The sequence below is a fragment of the Quercus lobata genome, chromosome 3 (genome assembly GCF_001633185.2).
Source record: "Quercus lobata isolate SW786 chromosome 3, ValleyOak3.0 Primary Assembly, whole genome shotgun sequence".
NCBI lineage: Eukaryota > Viridiplantae > Streptophyta > Magnoliopsida > Fagales > Fagaceae > Quercus > Quercus lobata.
Window position 1 is genome coordinate 61,255,121 of NC_044906.1, and position 6,201 is coordinate 61,261,321.

Here is a 6,201-nt window from a genome sequence, read left to right on the forward strand (position 1 = left end):
GCTGTCAAAGTGGGCTTATATTAGAGGAAATGGAAGTTACAAGCCCGGTCAAGCCCATAATGGACTTCTCAAAATATAAGGAAGATGGGTTTTTAGGCTTGGGCCATAAGACTAAGGAATTGGGGCCTAAGACTATAGGGAGCTGGAAAAGGCTTGCAAGGGAGAAGGGCCTAACTAAAGAAGAAGATGTACTGGGCTAGGAAAAAAGAAGTGGAATTAAAAGAACGGGAAAGCTAGAAGAATTAGAAGCAGAAGAGAATAGAAAGTTGAAGAGGAAGCAGGGGAAAAACACTAAAGAATCGACGGTGACTGCTGTGTAGCACCGCCGGGAGCCATGATGGCCTTAGGCTGGAACTATCGGGGGCTTGGGAACCCTCGGTCAGTTGGAATGCTGCGCAGTCTTGTGCGGTGGTGGGATCCCATAGTGGTTTTCTTATCGGAAACTAAAATGATGATTGCTAGAATGAAAAAGCTGAAGATGAAATTGGGTTTTGTTAATGGTCTTTATGTTTAAAGGAAAGGGAGAGGAGGAGGTTTGGCAATGTACTGGAAGAAGGAAGTAAATTTGGAGATCAAGAGTTACTCAAGACACCACATTGATGCAGTAGTAGTAGAAGAAGAGTCTGGGTTCAAATGGAGGCTGACTGGTTTTTATGGGCATCCAGAGACACATTGGAGGAAAGAATCTTGGAGGTATCTCAATACTCTTAATCTTCAATTTACTTTGCCTTGGTTATGTTTTGGCGACTTTAATGAGATTATATCAGTAGAAGAAAAATTAGGGGGAGCTCTAAGACCCCAAAATCAGATGGAAGCTTTTCAAAATATTATTCATAGGTGTGGTTTTAAAGATTTAGGTTTCTCGGGTTTTGAGTTTACATGGTGCAATCAATAGGAAGGTAGTGATAGAGTCTATCTGAGATTGGACAGGGCTCTTGCAACTCTAGATTGGATAGAGCACTTCACAAATGTAAGGGTCCAGCATTTAGAGGATACCACGTCTAACCATTGCCCCCTGTTACTTGCTGATTCTCATGCTCTTAGTAAGCGTAATAAGCGCAGATTTTTATTTGAGGCTATCTAGACACGACGAGCTGATTGTAAGGGACTGGTGGAGGAGGTTTGGAATGCTAACAATAATCTCCATGACCCGAGTAGTTTCAGTGCAGGGCTTAAAATGTGTGCGGACAACCTAGCCAAGTGGGGCAAAGCTGTGTTTGGGCAAATTCCAAAAAAGATTCAAGAGAAGAAGGAAAAGCTAAGTGAGCTATTAAAAAATGATACTGCACTTCAACATGGGGCTGAAATTAATAAACTGAGAAAAGGGATTAATCTCTTGTTGGATGATGAGAAGGTGTGGTGGCAGCAGAGGTCAAGAGTACAATGGCTAGGGGAAGGGGGTCGCAACACTAAATATTTTCACCACCGCGCCTCAGAGAGAAGAAGGAAGAATACAATTGTGGGATTGTGGAATGATGAAGATATTTGGTGTGATAGTAAGGAGGGGATAGTTAGAACAGTCACCAGTTATTTTGAAAATATTTATACTTCCACGAACCCGTCCCGAATGGAAGAGGTGACAAATCTAATTCAGGCAAAGGTGTCTGAGGAGATGAATGGGGAACTTACCAAGGATTTCACAACAGAAGAGGTCAGAGTAGCTCTTAAGAAAATGCATCCAACCAAAGCTCTGGGTTCTGATGGTATGTCTGCTATCTTTTATCAGAAATATTGGGATATTGTTGGTGTTGATGTAACTAATATGGTTTTAAATGTGCTTAATTCAAATGCCTCTTTATCTGACATTAATAATACTTATATTACATTAGTGCCGAAGGTTAAAATGCCTAATAGGATGAAGGATTTTAGACCCATCAGCCTCAGCAATGTAGCGTACAAATTGATATCCAAAGTGCTTGCAAACCGTTTTAAGAAAGTGTTGCCTCAAATAATATCTAAGAATCAAAGCGCCTTCTTATCGGAGAGATTAATTACAGATAATGTGCTTATTGCTTTTGAGTTAATGCACTATTTGGATCATAAGAAGAGTGGCAAGGATGGCTTTATGGCAGTCAAGCTTGACATGAGCAAGGCCTACGACAGGGTTGAATGGGATTTCATTGAGGGAGTAATGAGGAGGATGGGTTTTCATGAGAAATGGGTTAGGTGGGTGTTGAAATGTATTACAATAGTAACATATTCTGTTTTGATTAATGGGGAAGCCCATGGTAGAATATCTTCGACTAGGGGTCTTCGACAAGGCGACCCATTATCATCCTATCTGTTTCTTTTATGTATGGAAGCCTTCTCTGCCCTTATTTCTGATACAAGCAATAGAAATATTCTCAATGGAGTATTCATATGCAGGGGTTGCCCTAAAGTCACTCACCTATTCTTCGCAGATGATAGTCTGCTTTTTTGTAAGGCTGATAAGGAGGAGGTCAGCAAGTTGGTTGAAATTCTGGGGTGTTTTGAAGCCACTTCGGGACAAAAAATCAACATGGATAAGTCTTCAGTGACCTTTAGCCATAATACTCTAGTTGAAACAAGAGAGGAGGTCCTGGAGGTTTTAGGGCCAATGCAAGAGGTAAGGCAAGGGAAATATCTTGGTCTTCCATCAGTGATAGGCAAGTCAAAGAATCAAGTCTTCGCAGAAATAAAGGAGAAGGTGGGGAAAAAACTCTCCGGTTGGAAAGAAAGAATGCTATCTGTGGGGGGAAAAGAAATTTTAATTAAAGCAGTCACACAAGCCATCCTTACATACACTATGAGTTGCTTCCAACTCCCTAAGGGCCTATGTGAGGACTTAGAAAGAATGGAGAGAAATTTCTAGTGGGGTCAGAGAGATCAAGAGGCAAAAATGGCTTGGGTCAGTTGGAGGAAAATGTGCAAGTCAAAGTTTGAAGGCGGTATGGGCTTTCGCAACCTACAAGCCTTCAATCTAGCAATGCTTGCTAAGCAGGCATGGCGTATCCTTATCAACCCAAACTCATTGATTGCTAGGATTTACAAGGCCAAGTACTTTCCTTATAGTGACATATTGGGTGCAAAACTTGGATGCAACCCTTTTTATGCTTGGAGAAGCATCTATAACAGCTTGGAGGTTATTAATAGGGGTATAAGGTGGCGGGTTGGAAATGGGAAGATGATTCATATATGGGAGGACAAGTGGCTACCTACTCCTACAACCTACAAGGTTTGCTCCCCCCCACAAGATATTGGTGATTTCCCAATGGTGTCTTCGCTAATTGATGAAGAAACGAGGCACTGGAAAGTGGACATGGTTAGGAGGTTCTTCCTTCCTTTTGAGGCTAACACCATCTTAAACATCCCTCTCAGCTATAATTTGCCGGAAGATAGTATAATCTAGATGGGGAACAAACGAGGTGTATTTTCTGTCAAAAGTGCATATTATGTTGCTCTTTCAGTGGTGGAGAAGGCTGAGGAGGGTGAGAGCTCAAGTGGAGATAGTAGGACTCGCCTATGGAAGAAAATGTGGCAACTCCAGCTTCCGGCCAAGATCAGAATTTTTGCTTGGAAGGCTTGCTTGGATGGGCTGCCTACGAGGCTTAATCTAGCAAAGCGAGGTGTAAAGGTAGGGGCCGAATGTCCACTATGTGAGAAAGTAATGGAAAGTACCAGCCATGCATTAATTTATTGTGCTAAGATATGGGAAGTTTGGTGGAATTGGCAAGATTGTCCAATTAATTTGTTGGCTGGGAATATGTGCCTTGTGGATTTAGCCTTAAAAATTTTGGATGCTGGATCTCCTCTGGATCTTGAAACTTTCTTTGCCACTGCATGGGCCATTTGGTTTAATAGGAATCAAGCGGTTCATGAGGCTAAATGCAATCCCCACTCTCAGATATGGAATCTTGCAGTGCGCACTCAAGAGGACTATAAGAATGCCTTACTGTATAGTCATCTTAAGCAGCAGGACCCAAATGTTGGTTGGGCGGCACCTCCTCCGGGTTTTTATAAGATAAATGTAGATGGTGCCACTGCGGGTTTTGGGGGTCAATCCACTGTGGGTGTGGTTGTTAGAGACAGTAGGGGGATGCTTGTAGCTGCGGCCTACAAAGTTCTGAATGGAAATTATAGTGCTGCTGTTACAGAAGCCTTTGCAGTGTTTGAAGGAGTTAGGTTGGCCATGGAGTTAGAGCTTCAGCAAGTCATTGTGGAATCTGATTTGGCTGGGGTGGTTGAGGCCTTTAATGAGAGCAACTGCAATGATGAGTTTGGGATGGTTATTCAAGGATCTCTAGAGCTGGTTCAGTCCTTTAGGAGCTGGAAGGTAAGATATCTGAAAAGGGAAGACAACAGAGCAGTGCATGAGCTTGCTCAGTTTGCTAAGGCAGCAGGTTCTTCGCAGCAGTGGACAGGAGTGGAGCCGCCTATGCTCCGGCAAGTGTTGCTGTTAGATAGGGCCAAAAGTTGAGGTTGTATTGTTCTATTTATTTTCGTCCTTGTTGCTGTGTTTTCTGTTGTACTCCAATTTCAGATTAATGAAATGCAAGCTCAGTTTCAAAAAAAATATATATATATTACCACTTGTGTAAGTGTGACATCACCTAGTGGTTTTTTTTTTTTTTTTTTGGTAATGATTAGGAAGCTAATTCACCACATTTACATATGTGGCAGTGTTTTATTAGTTGGGGGTTTTCTCGCATGATCTTTGAGCCAATTGAATGCAACTATTTGATAGATTATCCTTTTCTTAATCAAGTATGTCTAAACTTAACAATCATGTAAATAAATAAGGGAATTTAGACTAACATATACTTTAGCACCACATTCTGTATAAGTGATCTCAAAGCTATCTTTTGAATGTCATGGTTCAATCTAGGGTTGTGCATAATTACAATATCTTTTGAATAATGTTGTATTTTGTGTTTAAATTTATTATGAATGTTCAATTTGTATTCAACATGCTTTCTTGCAAAATTGGTACAATTGGTATATCAATGACGTCATCTTTTATTTCTAATCATATTATGCATTTAAGCAGTTTTCATTCTCCAACTTACAGCAATATTTCAAATCATGAAAAAAAAAAAAACCAAAATTTCTTTAGATTCTTTTTTAGAGATAGTTGAAAGTTTAAACTTATGATATTTGCTTGTGGTGATAAACCTTGATGTCATCTTCTATTTCTAATCATATTATGCATTTAAGCAGTTTTCATTCTCCAACTTATAGCAATATCTCATTACGAAAAGAAAAGAAAAAATCAAGATTCCTTTAGATAACCTATGGCATTTGCTCCCACTGATGATAAATCTAGTAATTGCTCTTTATCATTAGACCAAGACACCAATTGGTTTTTTTGGTATTGGTGAAGATTAAATCTCAGATTTCTTATTCGTGAGACAAGAGACTTTACCAGTTAAGCTAACTGAAACACACAAGATTTCTTTAAATCTAATTTTCAATAGCTTTTTCATATCGCACAAATTTACGGCTAGTTATTATTTGAATAAATATTAAATAATAAAAAAACTAGCCGAGCACGTGCTCAGAACCTTTCTATTTTTTTTTTTTTTTTTTCTAAAAGGTAATAATTTTCATTAATTATAATTTGATGTTGCTGCATTTTTATTTTTCAATAACAAAAATACCTAGGGCGTGAGTTTGGCAAAGATAATAATCTAACGTTGTTGGAGTAACCTTAGCCGATCCATCCATCATGAAATGTAACCACTAACCAATGAAACATTATGATTAGAAGCATAAATGATAACAAATTCAAAGAACATAAATAGGTGCCCAGTTACCTATAATTTTTTTTAAAAAATAAAGGTAAATTTTTAATTTTAAAAAACCGCGGTCACCACTAGCAATCGTGCTATGAAATTAAAAATTAAAATGTGCCTCTTGCTTTGGCGGCTTATCAATTTCAAAGAGAGATAATACCAAAAAAAAAAAAAAAAATTCAGAGAGAGACCTAGGCATATTTTGGTAACGTGTGTGTTCAAACGTGTATTCCTAGAAGTCTAGAACAACTCGAATTATTATATTGTTCAGTCCTATTCACTTTGATTCTTTGAATTGCTGATGTGTTTTGAATTTAGAGTTTTTGTCTTTGATCGATCTGCTTATATGTGAATCTTTAGGTGCTGAATCTGATGTGTTTGCTTTTGTTATTGTTTTTTATTCTATTTGGTTGTTGAGAAAAATAGTCCGACTTTGTTCTTTTGAAAT